Raw genomic sequence first — 21,780 nt, 5'->3', positions numbered from 1 at the left:
ATACCAAATAAAAAAAACTTTTAAGAATGCTGGGTCCACGGATATGCATACACTTGTACGAACTCTCTCTCTCTCTCTCTCTCTCTCTCTCACACACACACACACACACACACACACACACACACGCACACACACACACACACACACACTCAAACTGAATGTGATGTGGATTTAAAAGATGAACGTATTTGGAAATCCATGCATGCTACTCCAGACTTTTCATAGAAACATTTCCCAATCTGTATGAAGTGATTGAAAAGGAGCAGCACTTCTGGGAATCATTAATGCTTACTAGAAACATCAAAGTAAGAAATCAGTATCAGTTTACCTGGAGCTTCAAAGCAGTGTGCCCTGAAAGTAATGAGATGCTCAAGCTTATCTGATTGCTGAAGGACTAAGTTTAAGCTTCATGTTCGTTTTGGTAGTTATAGGGGAAAAAAGTAAAAAAAAAAATAACAACAAGGATGAAATGAATTCTGGATTTTGAGTCCTATTAGCTGACAAAAGCAAGGAGACAAAAATTGTCCCATGGGCAACATACCTATAATGATATGTTAATCTAATCATATCAACTTTATAAGCTTTGTCTTAGTTCTATTATTTTATGAAGTTTGGAAAATTCCTTAAATTCCGGAATATTTGGAAGGATACTAGCACACTTGTCCCACAAGTATGTCAGTCAGCAAAGGCAATCCCATTATATAATTTAAAAGGCTTAACAGGTTAGCTGTACAAGGTGTTATATCAAAAGTTGCCCTTTCTTACTCTTTAGAAATGAATTATTCTCTTTTTATTCCAACTAGAAAAGAGTAAGGAATGCTCAAAGCTTTGTTTACTTTGTATTGAAATTTTATGATTCGTAGTGTAAATAGGTTCTGAAGAAACACCTCTGCATATTTGGACACAGAGTTTTAGAAAGAAAGTAACTCAGCCCTGATTTAGATTTATTTACCTATATTTTCAGTATTTTTGTTTTTAAACACTTGCATTATATAGTTTTCTTTTTTTTAAGAAGTGGATTTTTTTTACAGCTTAGTTAATAGTTCTCTTGTTGACTATGGAGTAAGGCTGTTGGGTAGTTTCCAGAAATGTTGCATTAATGACAGTTTTCCCATTTAATCTTCTGTATGATTCTTCTATAATGATTCTTCTATAATGATTCTAGAATTCGCTTATATGAAATGAGTAAGACTGCATTTATACATCCATCATTTTCAGGATTGTTTGTAACTTGGGCATATCTCCCCCATATAACCTTGTGTCACTAGGCCCAGCTCACATTCATTCACCTCAGTGAAACTGCCTTTGACAGTTACACCCAAATTCGTGTATAATGGGATAGTGGACTGTGTTTTATACCATGTATTGCCAGACAGAAGGTGGCTTTCATTTCTCAGTGTATTACATGGGCTATCTTGAAATGTAAGCCCATTGATCTCATTAATCTTTCATACTTGGGTGGTTTTTCTGTAAAGTGATCTCCAACAAAGTAGATCTAAGTAGCCATTCTCTTTCCCTGTCTTCCTCTTTTTTCTTTTTCCTGTTTGAATAACTTTTAATACTTCTGTTTTCCTTGGCATGAACTTTAGGCAGAGGGACTTCCCAATTTCCTGTTTTCTTTTTCCTTTTGTTTAATCGTGGTAGAAAGGACTTTAGCTCAGAACTGTCCCTCTCTGTCAGGCAAATGGGCTGGTGTTACTCCCTAAGGAGTCTTTTCATGCTCTTTTTGTTTGATGTTTCTCTTTTCATGTATCCTGATAGTCTTTTTCATCTGTGTTTCCTCAGCTTGGCGCTGCGTGAGGAATAGCTTAGCCTTCAGACCAGTCTTTTTCACTTTTTTCCCCTTCTTTGAACGTTCATGAGCCTCCCAACATTTGCTCTTTCTCTCATGGTAATGCAAATGATACCCATAGTGTTTACGGTGTAATTCATGGTTTTTTGTTTGTTTGTTTTGTTTTGTGGCATGGTGACTACCTTAGAACTGTATGGGGCTGCCTTATGGCAGAGAAGACTTTAAACTTTGTCTCAGAAGCCCACAGGACAGCTCCACAAACCTCAGCTTAGGAAACGCTCAAATATTTCAAAGAAACTGTATCTGTTTTAATAAGGGAGGAATTCAAAAAAATATAGGTTCCATTATTAATATGCAAGAATACTTAGAATGGGCTTTTGTTATAGATGCATTTTATTTTTATTTGAAAATCAAAGTTGCACAGAGATGAGACAGAGAGAGCTTTTCATCTGGTAGTTCACTCACCACGTAGGCCAGTAACCAGAGCTGAGCCTGGTCAGAAGCCAGGAGCCACTTTGTGGTCTCCTGTGTGGGTTCAGGGGCCAAAAGACTTGAGCCATCTCCTTCTGCCTTCTCAAGCCACAAGCCAGGAGTTGGATCTGAAGTGGAGCATCCGGGAGTCACACCAGAGCCCAGCACCACAGGTTGAAGCCCAGCCTAATCTACTGCATTGGCCCAGTAGATGAGATTTTTAATGAATTGAAAAAAGAGTAATAATAGAGCCTGTTGCAACTTATATTTTTAACTCACACATGATGATTAAAATGCACTGATTTGGATATTTTTAAAATTCCATTTTTGCTGAGAACATCACGGTGTGCTTTTCTCCTGAATTTGTGAGATGTATACACTGTGACTATACAGTAGCTACACAGGAGTCGATAGTCTGTATTTAAAGAAGGGTCGATAGCCAATTCCTAGATGAAAGAATCTTTTTCTGGAGATGTGGTAGAGAATGTCAAGTCTAGTTAACTTGATTTATTATAAGCTTATCAAAAATATAATGGATGGCAACTTCAAACTGTTCTTATGATAACCACTAACAGGTGGCTAAAGTTTCATTAAAAGGATTATTTATGGTACAGTGAAATCTAGTTATTTGAGAAACAGTGAATAAATCTATTGGAATTCATGACAGTGCAGTCATCCAGAAAGCAATATAGGGAGTGTCCTAAAATATAAGGAACCATGCCAAATATTATCCCCTTACTTTTGAAGTTACATAAGAGTAATTATTTTAAATAATACATATTAGCTACCATAAGATAATAAAAATCTATATAAGATTGTCTATATGGTTCTGAAAATAAAAGCTAAACTTTATTCAAGACATGTAACTGTAAAGAATGCTTCACAATCAGATGAATAAGTTTTCTAATTTCCACTGCTCTCTGCAATGTTTTATCTGAAAATCAGGCTTGCACACTGCATGTGATGTTCTAGAGACTTCCAGTGGCATAAAACAGGTTCAGAGACAAGAGGTGGCTTTTCTACAATTATAATTTAACATATGGAAACAATTTTGAAATTGGAAGAAAAACATTACAAAATGTATCCTTGGAATGATGTGCATTGAAAGTTTCCCATAACACAATGGATTAATTTGTTCTTAGGTGTCAAGTGAATGTCCTATTTTATGCAATTGTAATTAATAATACTCCTTAGATAGTCCTGATAGATTACTGAAAGACAAAATTTGATTTCTAAATCATGCTTTTTAATCACTGGTTATGTACTTCTTTAATTATATCACATTTCATCAACAAAAACACTTGTAAATGAAACTGATTAAGAAAAATCTGAAAGTTAATTATGGCCATTGCATTACATGAACTTCTACATGGAAAAGTTTGCATAATTAAAATGAAGAGTAAAAGCTTTTACTTAGGGATTTGCTGATAGTAAAAATGCATTCACTCTAGGTTAATATGTAATTGTATCATTTAGACATTTTAAAATATATTTTAATGCTATGCTAATACAACAATTTTTCATTTATTCCAAATATGTGTTGAGTATGGTTTATGGGCTCAAATGTTTTTGTAAATCAGCAGAAGTTACATTTCTGTCTATCTCTCTATATATATCACCTAGAAAAACAAAATCACATGCCGTCATAGTGCCTATGGGTATGTTTCTTAAGATGTCAACATTAATAATGTCCTCTTTGAGATATAATAAGTGTGGGATCTGAAATCTGCATTAGAAGAAGCAAGTACTGTGGAAATGTAGGTAGGAGTCTTTTCTGTAACATGAACCAATACATGCAAAGCTGAAAGGGCACAGCATAGTATGTTACAATTATCAAACTAGTTTGTTGAATCTGAAAGAACGGCAAGAAGAATGAATGATGGGACCCAAGCTCTAGGAAGTGGATGAGGACCAGTTTGTAGAAGTCTTTTTGTGACATAGCAGGGTTATTGAATTGTTTTCTGTTTCTGGGAAGGTAACCATATGGTCCAATGGCCATTTGTTTTGTATGCTGAGGAGCAGCCATCACCATTACCAGGTTATTATCACTTTAAAATACATTTCATTAAAAACACATACCACAGTTGTCTGAAATTATTTTTCAAGAGAATGTCTTGGGGAAGCAGAGTGAGACCCTTCAGGAAAGATATTAATTTCTTTTTGTTTAAGTTTTTTTGAATGATGCCTTTAATCTGTGTTGGATAACATTATTTTGATAACAGTTTTTCAGCTGGATGGAATAAAACAAAAAGTAAAGCATTGTCATTTGTTAATGCATTTCACGGAGCATCTTAGGAGAGATAGTAACTCATGAAAGCAAATGAATTCTAAGGTAAATATTTTTGTATTTTACTGGTGTTAGAAAGAATCATTAGAAAAAAATCAGTTTTGTTAAAAACCAGTTGATGCTGCTCTTTAAGAAACAAAAATGCTAAGTTTTCTTACTCTTAGCTGGTGTGTCCTCAACTCAGTATAAATTGAACATTCCCAGAGATGTTCAAATAGGATTAATAGCTGTATCTCACAAACATGGTACTCTGTCTAGTTATGTTTAGTTTTTTGGCATTTCAGTGAAGTTACCTACATCATTGTCCTTTTTGAAAGCAAGTGGAGCTTCACATTGTTTGCATGTGGGACAGTTTTTTTTCTCCACATTTTGCTACCTAGCATATCTAGCAGATCACCATTTGAGAAGCCATATGATTCAAATAAGCAAGTTGGATACAGGCTTTCTGGGAAACATACTAGGTTTTATTATTCTCAGGATTGCACAGATGTTGTGTAGTCCTTCTAAACCAGGCAAAGGTAAATATTACTGTCCATTCCTGCACTTGGCTGTCTGGGAACTATTTGTAGTTGCCCGAGGACCATGCTTTCTGTTTTTGCTCTGTAGGAAACACAAACTTCAAATTTTCACTATTCTGTAGCTGGCATGCAGCCAGCAGGCTTCTATTAGTTGTTCTCCATCTAAAATGTGTAGCTGGGTATGCTAAATAAATAATCAAAATGCTGCTATACAGATCTTCGCTGCATGTGGTTAGCATAATGACTGCTCTGGAGCTTCCTTGATTGTCTGGTTGCTGTGAAGTTTTTCCCCGTGGGCTGCTGGGATTGACTAATCCGGGTTCAGAAGAGTCCACATTCAGTCTTGCTTCACAACAGGAGGTTGGTTAAGGGCACCTTTTTTGTTTTTAGGGGCACCTTTAACAACAATTTTGTAACTGTTTACTGTGCTCATTTAACTTAGTATCTTGCAAGTTTTTTTTTCATGGACTGATTTTATACAATGTTAGCATTATACTGAAAGATAACATGATAACAACTATGCAGCTATATTGCATAACTACTTCTACTTCTGAATCATCAAGAATACAGCCATTTGTATTAATCAACAGTAAATTTTAGTCCAAATGAGTAGTCAATTTGAATTGTTCTTTCAATTTGTTGAAATGTGTTGAGTATGTATGTGAAGTGAAAATGATGACAGTACACTAAAACCAGTTGTCATGAGTTTTGAATAATCCTTTTGAACCTTCCCTGATAAAGTTTTTCTGCCTTTGGAAGCAGCTGGCATTTGAAGATTCTTTGTGCATGTGTAGTCTGTTCTCCACTGGGTCTCAGAAAATTTCCCCTGAAATTTACTGCTCAACTTGTATTAAATGCTTTTGAAATTCGTTCCCAGCCAGATACTGGCTGTGAGGAACGATTTCTGAATTATATCTAGAACAGATAAACAGGAAAGCTTGTTCTGGGTATCCAATTAAGAATAAATTTAGATTCCATTAACCTGCTATTTGTGTACTTTTCTTTTGTTTTCAATTTTCCAATCAGAATAGCTTCATAAGAATGTAATTAGACTATATTTTCCATTTCATGCTTTATTTTGGCTTTTGTATCCTTAAAAAACCCACTTTTATTATTATTATTGTTATTGTTATTATTATTTTGAAAATCAAAGTTACAGAGAGCAGGAGAGATAGAGATCTTCTAACCACTGGTTCAGTCCCCAAATGGCCACAACAGCCAGGGCTAGCCAACCCAGAGCTAGGATTCAGGAACTTGTTATGGAATTCTTATGCGAGTCTCAAGCACTTGATCATCTGCTGTTACCCTGTTGAGGACTCTAGCAGGGAGGCAGAGCTGCTGGGGCTCAAACCAGTGCCTCCAGGGGATGCTGGTCCAGCAGGTAGCAACCTTACCTACTACTCCACAACACTAGCTCCTGATAACCTTTTCAAATGTCTAAATGAGAGCTTCTTTCTGTTTTTTTTTTCACATTGATATTCATAATTTATACTTAAAATATTTTTTAAATGTATCCAGCATAGGAAATCACAAGAGAAAAGTAATACATTAAAAACATCATTTTATGATGTCTTTTATCAGAACATTGCCTAATCTTGTTCTGAGCTCTACTTCAGTAACTCCATCACTGAGGCAGGATAGAGTTTGTGCAGGCCATGCATTGTCTATTTGTATTAGTTCTCAGTGATTTTTTTTTCCCTTTATGCCTCTTTCAAAACTATGACTTATGAATCACATACATTAGGTATGAAATTGATCTAACACCGTAAATCAACTAATAACTTCCAGAGGCTAATCTTCCTTGCTGTGCTATCCAGTGCTTGTCATGGGTTGTTTTAAATAACTCCAGAGATGAAGATTTCCCCTGCGTATATTACGCAACCCATCTTCCCCTTGGAACTCTGCTTTGATACTCTAACCAGTTGCTAACAAGCAAACCATTTCTTGACACATGTAAAATTGTAGCGACATGTACTACCTCCGGCACATCATGCTCTTTACCACTGTTATTAATATGGTAACAGGTAGAAACTCGTTATCATCTGACTGCTTGGAGTGTGAAATGTCTTCTATTCATTTCAATTTCAATTCCGTGTAGTTTATGGTTACACTTGATTTAAAGTGGTACTGTGTTTGTTTGGAGTTGTTTTAATTCAAGATAAAAATGCTACGGACCACAGTCAGTAATGCGTTACTGATTCTCATGTGACTTGTCTAATCTGAATGCAACATAAAATATCTGAAACGGCATGTGTAAAATATATTAAGGCATACCTCAACTATAAATTAATAAAGTGAGTGCTGTGGAAGGGTTACAGAATAGTAACAGAAAAACACTAGAAAGCAATACAGTATCTCCACTTACGTATTTGCTAATAGAGGATTCAGTAAGATCAATGATCATCACTATTTCAGATTATTATTCTGATACTTTTAAGCTAAGTAGGCCCCCAAAACTGGTGACCTTTGGAATGCAGACATAAATTAAATATGGATGCCCAACATGTAAATAGGCTATGTTAAGCTTTCACTTTTAATTTTATTAGAAAGGAAGAGATCCACCATCTGTCCCTTGTTCACTGCCTAGAGGCCTACAGCAGCCAGGACTGGTCCAGGGGAAGGCGAAAAGTGTGGAACTGCATTTGGGTTTCCCATGTGGTGTCAGTGACACAAGTGCTCAAACCATCACTTCCTGGCTGTCAGGGAACACGTTAGGGGAAAGCTAACGGAGAATAGTAGGTACCCCGATCATTCACTAACACATGAGTTGAAGGTATCTATAGCAGTAGGTTAACCCACTGCACCTATTGGATACCCCCCTGTAGTTCACGTTTTAAAGAATATTTATTCCTGATACATGGTTGTTCCATACGCCAAAATAAATAAAAATGAGGCATTAAAGCCTTGCCACCAACAGTGCCTGGTGATAAACATATTAATAATAGTCTAAATAATCTTGGAAAAATTTTCCTTGGCAATAAAGACTTCACATTTCTAAATATAAATGGGAAACTGATAATCTAACCATTGGAAGTATGAAAATGTGATGGTTTGGCATATATTTTCTTCTGGCCTGGTCATGATTTTTTTTTTCTACCTAGCATTGAGTATTAAATCAACATATAACAAACTGTCAAGACCAAAGCATATATACTCATTTCGTACCAGTTTAATGTGAAACAGCAATTCTCAGAAGAAAATGAAGGCCCAAAGAAGTGATGAGAGTGGACCACTTGAATAGTACATTGGACCAAAAACCAAAACTAAAAACCCACAAAGACAGCGAGGCATAGGCTGAGTTAGTGAATCACTGAGAACTTTGTTTATGAGAGTTCTTTGTACAGATCATTCTGAGTTTGTCCTTTTCTCTGATAGTGTGAATTTCCTTATGGTACTGGGGAAACATCTTCCCTGTTGGAACTTTGACTCCTTTTTGGAAAAGCAACAAGAATAATGGCATTCTTACCCTTGTGATTTGTCAACTGCCTTTGGCTCAAAGTGATCTTATCCCATAGTAGCAAATCATGGTGAGTAGTGCTAACTGCCATTCCCCAGCATTATCATCTAGTGTGTACCCCCTATCTAGTAAAATGTTATTCTTTAATGGATCCAATTGGATTTCATTGAAACATAATTGAAATCTAGCAGAGGGACTTTAGGCTGTAATAAATCACACTCTAGCTCACACCAAATGGTCTAATCTAGAAGCTGATCTGCTGCACCACGGATATGAGGACTTGCCTTTTTATCTTTGTGCCCTGCACTCAACTGGAGGTAATGTCACACTCTCATTGTTGCTCACGTAGAAGAGTGTTGGACTGAATGTGAGACAGATGTCTCCGTCAACTAGGAAAAAAGATAATGGTATTTGGTAAGTTTTGTTACTACCAGGAAGTGATTAATCTTTCTCCAAGCCTGCACATCATGATAATTCCCCCAAATTAGGGGTGGAAATATAAAAATGGTTGAAAGAGGGGAGGGAGTAGGCCAGATTACAGTGCCTCTGTTCGAGTCTGAATCGGCTTCCGATTTCAGTTTCTTGCTTGTGTGCACTTTGGAAGACTCAGCACCAGCATCAGTGTTTGAAATTTTGTCATGCATGTAGCACCCTCACCTATGGTTCCTGGCTTCTGTCTTCGCGCTTTGGCCTGCCCAAGTAGACATTTAAGAATAAATAGGCTAATTTACTGTATGTGTCTCTGCATCATTATCTCTCTTTATCTCAGCACCAGAATAAGCTTCTGTTTTAGCAGGATATTTTACTGTTTTTTATTTGAGAGGCAGGGAAAGAGAGAAAGAATGAGTGACAGTGTACACTAGTTCACACTTTAAAGGCTTGCAGTGGCTAGAGATGGTCTGGGTTCAAAGCTGGAAACTGGTAATACGTGAAGAAGCAAAGTTTGTCTCTGGTACCTTCCAGAGTCTGCAGTTAGTCAGGAACTGGAACTCTGATTTGGGAGTAGGTATCGTAGCTGTTGGTGCTAAAGGTCTGTTCTAAAATAAACATATTTTAGTTGCATTTTCCATGAAGATTTTTCAGACTCTCATAAATATGCATGGCATTGCTTTTGTTTTGTATTTATTGCAGTGTTAACAATTAACTTTTATGTCTTATAATATACAGTAGAGAAAAATGACAAGTGAAATGCCCGGGTTGAAACTGGTTAAAAGTAGTAGGACTTGGAACTGAGTGTTTCACCTTATACTGTGCTTACACCCTGGTTCTCTAAATATGTAGTAGATTCTAGTCACTATGTAATAAACAGGAGTATTATCGTAAGGGAGTTATGGAAAGAGCAATGACAGATAAATTAACCAAAAGCAACAACATACCTCTCTCTAACTTATTTTAATATCATAAATTATGTGTGTTTATATATATACATATATAAAATACCTACACATAAATATATATGAAGTATATGAAATATATGTGTGTAAATATACATGTATATGTATATACATATAAAACACATGCATGAATATGTACATACATAAAATGTATCTGTGTGTGTGTGTGTGTGTGTGTGTGTGTGTGACCTTGGAAGTAAATATTTATTAGATAGCATGAAACTAATTGCTGGGTAGAAGTGGTAGAATGAGGTCTATGGGTTGTGTTCCCACACAATCACAACAGGGATGTTAACGTATAATAAAGTTACTGGCAAGGCAACTGGAAGAGGAAGCACAATTTGAATGAAATTTGGCCCACTTAATAAAGTCAGTTCCTTGTGGACAAGTTATTTCTATACAAGGTCACAATATGCTCTCCCATTCTTTCCTGCTCAGGCTACTTTACCAAAAATCAAAATATATTTTATTTATCTTGTCAAGATAACTAAAAATGTAGAAAGTAAAACTAGGTAGAAAGTTCTCTATGATAAGATCTATGATAAATATTTCAATTTTAGCCTTGGGTAAATGTTAAATTATACAGAAATGTGTGCTCTTTAAGTCAGTAATAATGACAAATTGAAGAGCATTGTGTAGTTTAGACTGGGGACTGATGTTATGAGAAATCTAATCTTTATACTTAGTAGTAAATACCTTAATAATGATTATAGACCAAGAAATAATGCCGTTTTCTTTGCTTTCTAATGCTGTTATTAAACAGGCAGCTGACCATTCACATAGGACCAAAGAGAACTGACCTGCAGTTCTCTGGTATGAAAAGCAGTACAGCTTAATTAAAAATGGCTTGAATATTTTTAAAAGAAATAAGTTGAATATGTGAATGGATTTTTAAAGTGGAATTTCAAAGTGAAAGTAAAATAGCCCTTAAATTGAACTAGATTATCTCCATCTTAAAGTCTTAGTATATTTAATTCTATGTAATCAAAGGTGATTGCAAAAAAAAAGAGTCAAATAACTCCTAAAATATTTAATTAATCTTGGATTCTTAAATGTCTTTGTGAAAACTAAATTTATCTTGTTATGATGAGATAAGCACCATCAGAAAGCCAAAAGGCTTATTAGACTTTTTGAATTACATTGTTGTGTTCATGTTTTATTAGAAAATACACGTATGTTCTATAAAGAAAAATAGAATGAGATGACTGCATTTTGTGGTCATCTTTCCATTACCTTCAAACTCTATGTTATAACTCTATGTGTTTCGGTTTTATTTGCATTGACTTGACAAACAAAATTTTAGCTTGAGTTTAGAATTGCATTTAGTGACTGACTTCCATGTTTTAATTTTGTAAATTAATTTGTATTACCACTTAGTAGATAAAAAGACTTAGGATCCAAGAGTGTTAATTGTATAAAATCTGACCGCTCTATTGAGTGATTATCCCTCGATCTGTGTTCAGTGTATGGTGAATGGCTACACAGCATCACTTCTGACAATTGCAAATTGCATATAGGTAATGGTGTCATAAGATTTTAACAAACTGAACATGTCACTTAATGATGCTGCTTTAGCCATCACAGTGTCATGCACAAGACTTCATTCACATGTTTCTAATAATGTTCATTTGAAGAAATCTATGGTATTTCTGGTTGATTATTAGCCCAGAGAGTGGCATTGTAATTCCATGTATTAAGCTGCCATCCTTGACTTTGGAATCTGATATTGGGGCAATATTTTGATTTGCTGCTGATCCACTTCTGGTCAGATGCCCTGGAATGCAGCCTCAAATATCTCACACTTGCTGCATCTCTTGATTGTGTAACTTACACTATGTTGGTTCATGTAAGTCTGTGATGGTGCTGATGAAATCACCTAATGACACAGTAGTGACTGTGAAGAACACACACTAGTCTCTAATAACTGCCTTGTGTGTATACACTTTGACCTGTTGATTCTTTAATGTATTAAGTTTCATACATGGAGAATAAGTCTATTTTCTTTCTTTTTTTACATAATTTTTTTTGTACTATGGATCCTAACAAATAATCCTCACACTGATATGTCTTGGAATATCAGACACAGAGAATATACAAAGTGGAGAGCTGAAGGAATTTGTGCTAGCCAGTGATTTTTATAAAACAATTTTCAAGGCCATTTTGACTTGATAGTATTCTTGCCATTTTTCAATTTCAAAAATATCTATCCAGTTATGTAACTGGAACAATAAAATGATATGTGTGAAAATTAAGCACCAATCTGATTCATTTTTATATTTGTGCCTGAAGCATCATTAGGGATAGCAAGTGTATCTTTTCTCTGTATTCAAGAAATTCTGCTAGACAGTCAATTTGAAAAAAAATTTTTTTTCTTTTAATTTTTCTGTATCAACCTAAATGCATATACCTACATTCTGTTAGTAGCTTAGCTATTTGAAACACTTAGAAATGTAAAAAAATAAATAAACACTATGATGAAGTTATAAAATGGCTAACATGGGTTAGAAACATATTGAAATGCACAATACAATACTTACAATGGTGGCTGTCATGTTTTTTAACTCTCTCTCTGATGGGCTAGGCCCAAGCCTGGAGTCACATATTTCATCCTCGTCTCCCATGTGGGTTATGGAACTCAAACACTTGCATGATCCTTTGTTGCTTTCCTAAGTGCGTTAATAGGGAATCAGACTGGAAGTGGAGTAACTGGAATACATTCTGCCACCCATATGGGTTGCAACTATCATCGATTATGGTTTTACCCAACACAGGCCTCTCTCTATTTTAAGCTTTGCTAAGTGTCATAATGCTGATTATTACTAAATTGTTTATTCAATAACAATATGTTGAATACTGGCATTCATTCCCCAGGTAATTTTCTGGGCTCAGCTTTTTAAATTATTATTATAATAGATTTTCTGAAGGAAGTCAACTTTGTAAGGGAGAACTCTAAGTCATTTTTGGAGACTGGATAACATGGTGCTGGAACCAACCAGTTATTGATCTCAAGGTAGTTCACGTAAACACATGACAAGGGACCACCATTGTGTGTGTTTGTATCTCTCTGTGTGTAACTAGTCTCTTAGTTTGTAAAGCAATCAAGCCTTCATCATGGGAGCTTTAGCCTAAAAACATAATTTCCAAAGACTTTACCTCTGAAAACCATGATTGGTTTAAGTTTTCACTGTATTAATACCATATCAAGGAGATAAGTCACAATCAAACCATTGCAATAATTTTCTTGGTCAGGATCTAAATCTGTGACCTGATCGTATCTAATTACTCCAGGAAGGCATAGGAGACTCTGCAAGATATTGGAACAGGCAAAGACTTCCTGAAAATGATCCCAGAAATACAGTCAATAGATTTAAAAAAATGGACACATACAATCATATCAAGCTAGGAAGCTAAGGGGGTGCCCCAGCTGAGCTGAGATTCCCACTGGTGAGTACAAGAGTAGGACTGGGGGCAGCAGGCTTGGCTGGACATGGCTACAGCCTGCAATGGTGCAAGTGAGCAGCGAGACTATGGAGTGACAGGTTGGGTTAGACTCCTGGCCCCACTGGTACTTGTGAGAGCTAGGTTGGGTGTAGAACAGGCCAGGCTAGGTCTTGACTCCTGTTAAACCACGTGAAAGCTGTGCCTGGACACAGATCAGTTATCACTGGGCTGCAATAACCAACAACAAGAATGGCCACTGATCTTGCCAGGACAGGAGATGGACAAAGTTGACCTGGGCCAATGACCCATTGTGTATGCGAGAACTGCCACTGTGAGGAGACTCAATAAAGGAGTTTGAGAAGCTCCTTCATTGGGATGCAGTCCCTGCAGGTAAGCACAAGAAGCAAGAAAAGAAGCAGCTAAGACCATGCCAGGTTGCAGTGCCTGCCAACATACATGTGGGTCACGTCTGAGGACAGACCAGTCTGAGCCAGCACAAATCACACACTGGAAGATCTAAGGATTAGGGTAGGGAGCAGAATGAGCCAGATTGGGCCACAGCACCAGCCGGTTCACATTAGGACCAGGACAGCAATCAGCCTGGGCTGGGATAGACTGCAGGACCCACCAGCAGAAGCTGGAATAGGGGGCAAACTAGAGTAGGCCAGGACGCGCAATAAGATTGCAAATGCTGAGGTGAGGTTAGTCATGCCAGCCAGGGCCAATTGAATGTTGGGCTTGCGAGCCCTTGGGTGGGAGATCTGGTGGGACATGAGTTACCTAGCCTGGGTTCTGGGGCCTACCTAGAGGTGGATGCTGGGTTTACGAGCCCCAGGGATAGAGGATTTAGCAGGGTTTGGGTCTCCTGGCCTGAATCTTGGGTTCTGACGACTAGGTGGGTGTCGGGTTTAAGACACCCAGGGGTTGGAGACCAAGTGGGGTTTAGGTCACCTGGGCTCAGGTTCTTGGGCTCACCTACAAGAACTTGTCTTAATGAAAAAGGCAGAGACGTTTACAACCCAGTTGTAAAAAGAGAATATGGAAGTTCATTTGGTGCCCAAGTAGCATTAGAGGGAGAACAGAACAAACTGGGGTACTATCCCAACAAATGATGATAGCAAAAAATCTCAGTGAATGGAGCCAGTGGACACTGGGAGGGTGACATCATCCTTGGATCAGTGAAATAAGTAGAATTTCAGAACTATACAAACCGCTTGAACAGAACCCTCGGAATATGTACTCATGGAGACTCTGGGTTGATATGAGGTGATGGTTCCTCATCTCTGGGCACTGAGGTGTTTGTGAAATCATGAGTGGTTCCCCCCTTTGTCTCTCCCCTTTCCCCTAGAAACAATAAGAAGAAATAGCAAATTTGGAAGCAAGGAGTTCACCCAATTTTCCCTAAACCTGGTTCCTTCCCACCCTGGTCATCCCTGTAATCATTATAAAAAATAAAATTATTTTAAAAAGCAAAAAAAAAAAGAGAGAGAAATAATGCATTATCTTAAAAATAAAATAGAGAGTAATTCAAGCATTGAAATAAACTCGAAGAACTAAGAAAATAGAAACAGGCCTATAGTTAGAGAACTGAATACCATGGAATATTTAAAGCTAGCTATACCAATATTTACATTAAATATGAGCTTATTGAATGTTTCAAAATCAAATGCAAAGATTCTGCCTCAGATTAAGTAACAAATTTTGTCTGCAGTAACATGTCAGAAATAGAAAAAATACAATCTGTGAATTTAATATTATGTACATTCAGTTGAATGTTTTATTTGCTACCAAAATGGATATGTTGCACTGGTAATGAATATATGATAGTATTAGGTGATGAGGTACTTGTGAAATTATTGTGTCATGAGGGTAGAATTGTCAAATATGCAATTACTTGTTCAAAATTTAAGACCTATCCCAACAATGAAAGACTATTGAGTTCAAACAGATGCTGATTTTATGAAGCTTCTTAATGCTAATTAATTGTAGAAATGTGAGAAACCAGTGGTAAACATGAAGAAGCTATTCCATGAAAAGTTGAGCTTACAGGGAAATGCAATATTTTTGAAGATTGGGTAAGCATTTAATACATTGTCAAACTACAAACCAACCACTCATCAGAATTATAAAGAGGAAAAACAAGTTGAGAAATGTAATGGAGGGCCCGGCAGTGTGGCCTAGCTATAAAGTCCTTGCCTTGAACGCGCAGATTCTAATCCCTACAGCTCCACTTCCCATCCAGCTCCCTGCTTGTGGCCTGGGAAAGCAGTCAAGGACGGTCCAAGCCTTGAGACCCTGCACCCATGTGGGAGACCTGGAAGAAGTTCCTGGATGCTGGCTTCAGATCGGCATAGCATCGGCCGTTGCTCTCACTTGGGGAGTGAATCATCGGACAGAAGAGCTTCTCTTCTCTCCTCCTCTGTCTCTCCTCCTCTGTGTATATCTGACTTTCCAATAAATAAATAAATCTTAAAAAAAATGTAATGGAAAATTTATTAAAACCTCCTTCTTTCTGAGTGATAGAAAATGCAGGTAGAAAAGCATGCTTATCACATTGATGCAGTTCTGGCTTTGTCCTTACCTAGCCTGGACCATCACAGCTCTTTTTTCTCTGCCTCTTCCTTTCTGAATCTCTCTGCCTTTCAGCAAAAATGAAATAAATGCATAAGAAGACTAGAAGGTCTTAACTCTAAAAAAATTCATATGCTAAAAAGATAAGGGATCTATTGAATATTTAAAATTAATCAATCATTTGGAAGGAATAGTCTTAACAGAAGTTTTTTTTTAAGTTTTATTTATTTATTGGAAAATCAGATATACAGAGAGGAGGAGAGACAGAAAGATCTTCGATCCAATTATTCACTCCCCAAGTGAGCACAACGGCCGAAGCTATGATGATCCAAAGCCAGGAGCCTCTTCTGGGTCTTCCACACGGGTGCAGGGTCCCAAGGCTTTGGGCCATCCTTGACTGCTTTCCTAGGCCACAAGCAGGGAGCTGGATGGGAAGTGGAGCTGCCGGGATTAGAACCTGCACCCATATGGGATCCTGGCGTGTTCAAGCTTTATAGCTAGGCCACACCGCCGGGCCCTAACAGAAATTTTAATACTGTCATAATAATTTATTTCAATCCCTACTTGAAAGTCTCTCGCCAAACAAAATTTTAAAATACAAAATAAAATATCACAAAGAAATACAGAAATCTGAATGTAGGCATATATGGTGTAACTGGTAAATATCTCCATATGTTTATAGCATCAACAGAGGTACAAATGTTTCTGTACAATACTGATATAAACCAATATTGCTATGTCACAGCATACTTCAAGAGAAGACATTGCATCAGTGTGCTTTTCTTAAATACTGAGCATAGAATTTTAATATAATTATTGGCAAGCTTAATTCAGCAATACATATATCAGAGTAATATAATCACCAAGGTTAATTTATTCGGGAAATATCTGGTTAGCTTCACATTGCAAAATTACTTAGTGCAATATAACACTAACAAGAAGATCACAATTTTGTAAAAGAGTGTTTGGTAGCATTGATTATATGTGATAGTAAAAAATACAAAATATATATATCTATATATAAGAAGATGGAGGCAATAGCCATCATCTAGCACACATATGTACCACAACTAGAGTCCCATAGTGACCAGTGCTCAGTCTGGGGACTTTGAAAGCTTGCCGGGCAAAGTGCAGACTGAGGTAGCTACTATCGCCATTCTGCAATCTTATATTAGAAGCCCAAACAGTACAGTAAACTCAGAAAAGGAAATAACAGGAGTGTAGACCAAAAAGAAATAAGAGCTTTGTTGTTCACGTAAGGTAATACATTGTTGGGAAAAAAACCTTCCCATACAATACTTTGGTGCTGTTTTTCTAGATTCAAGTGCAAGCAGAAAAATCAAATATGTTTCCTTTTCAATACAAACTACAGAAAATTGTATTTTTAAACAATGCCACATAAAATACCATTGAAATTATAAAAGGATAAATCAGGTACAGAATGCATTATTTCCACTCTAGAAAGCAAACAATTTTTCATTGGATAAAATTAAAGACAGTTTAGCATTGTTCATCTTTGTATTAAGTGTATAGTGTGAAAGACTGACCATTGTTAAGATTCTAACTATAAATTTATATTTATATCCACTGCAATTCTCTTCATAATCCCAATAGGAGTTTTGGTGAAGCATGATGGAATAACACTAACATTGATATAAGGAAGTAAGGTGCTAATAAGTAAGGTGCCTTGAACAGGAGCAAATGCAAAGAACTTGATACATCAGATATCAAGACAATGTCATATTACAGTAATAGATGCTCTGCTATTTCTCCATGCATTGATAAATAGCAAATGTGGCATAAACATTAATAAATCCATATACATATATACATATATATATACACACACTTACACTTCAGTGACAATACTGAGTGTAGAAGACGTTAATATTTTTTCAAGGGAGATTGGGATAATTGATTACCCTCACTGACAGTAATGTGACTTAATCACAACCCTTACAACATTGTGTTAACTTCCTGGAAATTAAAAAATTTAGTCATAAATTCAATATTAGGAATTAGATCGCTACCTCTCATCTCATATAAAATTCAATTCATTATGGACCTGAGACTAGGAAGTTATTAAAAGAAAAATGTATACTGGGTATAAACCATGACTTCTTGTTTAAAATCCTGAAAGCATAGGCAACAATTTTTTGCACAGCAGATGAAACAGAGAAGAGACAGCTGGTGGGACCTGTGCAGTGGCTTAATAGGCTAATGCTTTACCTGTGAGTGCCAGAATCACATATGGTCCCCAGATCTTGTGCCAGGTGCTTCACTTCCCATCCTGCTTGTGGTATGGAAAAGCTGCAGAATACAGCCCAAGTCCTTGAAATCCTGTACCTTTGTGGAAGACCTGGAAGAAGCTCCTGACTACAGATCAGCTCAGCTGAATCCATTGCAGATATTTCACTAAGTATATAGCAAAAGAAAAATTCAAACAAATATTATGTAATTCGATAGATTTTATCACATATGCAAATAGTGAAGTATTTGCACAGTGAAAATTACAGAACAATGGCGATAATGCAGATATTAAACAGTCTTACAAACACGAGTGATGGCAGATAAAAAAGATTATATGCTGTATTATAACATGTATAACTACATTTTTAATGGAACATTGTTAGGGATTATGCTCAATTGCTAATCAATATACTGCAAACTCATGATCACCAGGAAATTTATGAATGTTTTAGAAATTGATAGTATATAGTTTTGGGGAAGAATCGGGAATACAGTTGTACATTGCTAACAATTCAGTATTTTCTAATCTACGTTATTAATGATATATAATGATGTATGATTATGATTACATATAAGACAATGCATCATAAAAGGGGAGATGAAAGAAAACTGTGGGGTTTCAGTATCTTCTGTTTAAAAGTGTCTGATAGATGACTGGAGTGGGAAGGAGCAAGGAATGTGATACTTACTAAGATACCAGACCTCTAGTGGAACTTTGCCCCAAGAGTGGTAATGCAGTGCACAGAGGCGCATTGCCGGAATGAGAATATGTCAGTCAGGTGTGCACTTGTGCAGAAACAAACATTCCCAGCAGCAGCTTTCTCAGCCCTGCTGCTTTGGCAGAATGAAGTTTTGAAACAGATACAAAGAGAACAAGGAACGGAGTAAAGGCAGGTTGGAGGCACACATCCTACCAGTAAACACCTTACACAGTCACGTGCCCCTATTTCCTGCTTGATCCTCTCCAAATGGCTCTGATGCATCATGTGTGGCAGGAAACAGTTTTCAAAATCAGGATTAATTGACCTTTGGGGACAGTGCTATATGATCAGAACTCTGTGTGCAGAGCAGGGCATGATGATTAAATTTTTAAAAATTAATTTGTGAAGTTTGAAAGCATAATTATTAGCCATATTTACAATTAAAACACTATTAGCAAAAGATACATATAGTTTCACTTAAAGTCAGGTACAATAATCCATTTCTTACTGCTGGTTAAAACGTTGTAAAAATTTATCTTTTTAGCAGGTGTCTGTCTCAGATCTCAGCTATTAAGGATGCTTTCATTCAAATTTTAAAAATGAGTATATTTGAAATATTTTCCACTAAATTTAATACTCATAGTAGAATGTGTGTTACACTTAATGGTAAAATGTAGCCAGTGAAGCCGAATGTTTCGGTATCGTGGTTATGAGGATTATGTCTCCCTAACTCTGGGTTTGACTTTTCTGCCTTGGAGCTTCTCCTGTGACTGGGACACTACATTTCTTCCTTTTTAAATCTTTTATGTTTTATAATTCTTAAATGATATCTTACATACAAGCAGCTTATTTAGACAATTAGTCATTAGCTTCTACTCAATATTGCACTTTCTCTTTTCTCAAATTCACTTTTTAGTGTAGTACTCTTTTTATAGTAAGAAGGCACAGGGTTTGCAATAACTCAATATTGCTTAAAATTGTGTGTTTACACTCTATTGTTTTCTTTCTGGTACCAAAGCATGTTTTACTTTGCTGATTTTTGGAAAATAATTTCATTCTTAGTGCAGACAGTAATACAGAAAACCTATCTTTGAGGGTCAAGTATTCTGTGATTTTCATTTTTTGTTGCTAATCTCAATCAAGTTAATATTTACATTTAAGACAGATATCATAAATACTTGACCCATTTTAACACTGTCTCTATGATGCTATCCCACAACTTGGAGATGGTAGGACAGACTTTTTCCTTCACTCATTTTAGTGTTTTTTTGAGCACTATCTATTATTTGAAGACACTTTCAAGGTGATTCTAGCAGTGAAGTTACATCATGGAAAGATTTTCATTTGGGAAGAAATTACTTCAAGTAAGCAATTTGAAAAAGTCAAAGATTCCAAATTTACTAGTAATTGTCCAACATTGGAAAGAAGTGCAAAAAGGGTGCGTTTTCCACCTAGTAGTTAAAACATGGGTTAAGCCATGAATGCCCACATCGGAGTGTCTGAATCCCCCATGTATCTCAGGGTTCTGGAAGGCATAGAAATGACTCAAGTACCTGGGTGCACCACACCCAGTTGAGAAACCTGGTTTGAGATTTAGGCTCTGTGTTTCTGGTTGGCTTTGACCCTTCTGTTTTGAGCATTGGAGCAGTTTGTCACTTGGCCTATTGGATAATCTGAAAAATCAGGGGGAAAAAAAAGTGACTCTTTTTCCAAAACAGCTTTGTTTGACGGTCAGAAATATAGCCAAAAGGAGAAGAAGAGTTAAAGAGAGATGTTTCATCCACTGGTTCAATCCCCAGATGGCTGCCATGGCCAGGGCTGGGAAATGCTGAAACCAGCAGGCATCAGATTGGTCTTGGTCTCTCATGTGGATGGCAGGAGCTCAGACATATGGGACATCTTCCTATTGCTTTTCCTGAACTATTAGCAGGGAGCTTGGTTGGAAATAGAACAGCTGGAATGCAAACTGGCCCCATATGGGGTATTAACATCACGGGTAGAAGAAGCATTACTCTCTACGCTACGGTGATGGCCCTCAAGGAGATTTTTTTCTAAAGCCAAACTTGCATGAATTAATTGACATTTTATTACATTTTTTTTGACTTTGACTCGCCTGGAAAACTCATTCATCCAAAAGTATGGGTGATTACTTGATTTATTAAAAACCATTGGTACAATGAATCTTGCAGGCTGATATCCTTTTACCAAATGTAATTTTATGACTATCATGAAAGAATTACACATTCAATGACTTGAATGTAAAAAGGGAAAGAAAAAGGTGAACATTTCTGCTGTGAAAGGATCTGTGTTTTTACTTGGTAAAAGCTTTCTCAAACTAAGCTCAAAATAAGGATTTTTAAGTACTAAATTTTAAATGTCACCAAACAATAAATATTAAATTAAAAATCTGAAAATTGTATTTTAAAGCAGCCTGCGCTTCTCCAGAAATTATTTAAGCATAGACTACAAGTTAAGGAGTAGTTGTTTCATCCAGTTATTAAGACACTGCTTGGGCTCACTGCATCCACTGTCAGAGTGCATAGATTAAGTCCTTATTACTGTTCTGGATCCAGGTTCCTACGATTACATACCCTGGAAGGCAGCAGTAACGGCTCCATACACTATATCACTACCGCCATGTAGGACATCCATGCTTGGTTCTGTACCCCTAGTTTTGGCCTCGTCTGGCTCTGGCTATTGCAGACATCTGAGGAAGTAAACCAGGGGATAAAAGAATGTCTTCTTCTCCCTCTATCCCTCTCTCTTTCTGCCAGATAAAAGGAAAGTAAGAAAATAAAAACACACAAAAAAACCACTTAAGTTTTATTCATACTCAAGTACTAATGAAAGTGTTGGTGTACTGTATTGGTTTTATAATTATTATGGGTTTTATTTATG

The 21,780-nt window shown here is 36.6% G+C and overlaps 1 pseudogene; it reads right to left on the bottom strand.

Moving 5' to 3' along the window:
* Positions 1 to 1,150: 1,150 nt before the first annotated feature.
* On the bottom strand, positions 1,151 to 21,534 carry LOC121152278 (annotated as a pseudogene).
* Between the last annotated feature and the right edge of the window lie 246 nt (positions 21,535 to 21,780).

Source organism: Ochotona curzoniae, unplaced genomic scaffold (genome assembly GCF_017591425.1).
Source record: "Ochotona curzoniae isolate NIBS_2020 unplaced genomic scaffold, NIBS_Ocur_1.0 contig_1, whole genome shotgun sequence".
NCBI classification, from domain to species: Eukaryota; Metazoa; Chordata; class Mammalia; order Lagomorpha; family Ochotonidae; genus Ochotona; species Ochotona curzoniae.
The sequence above is the reverse complement of the archived record's forward strand: the minus strand, read 5'-3'. Positions and strand labels throughout refer to the sequence as shown.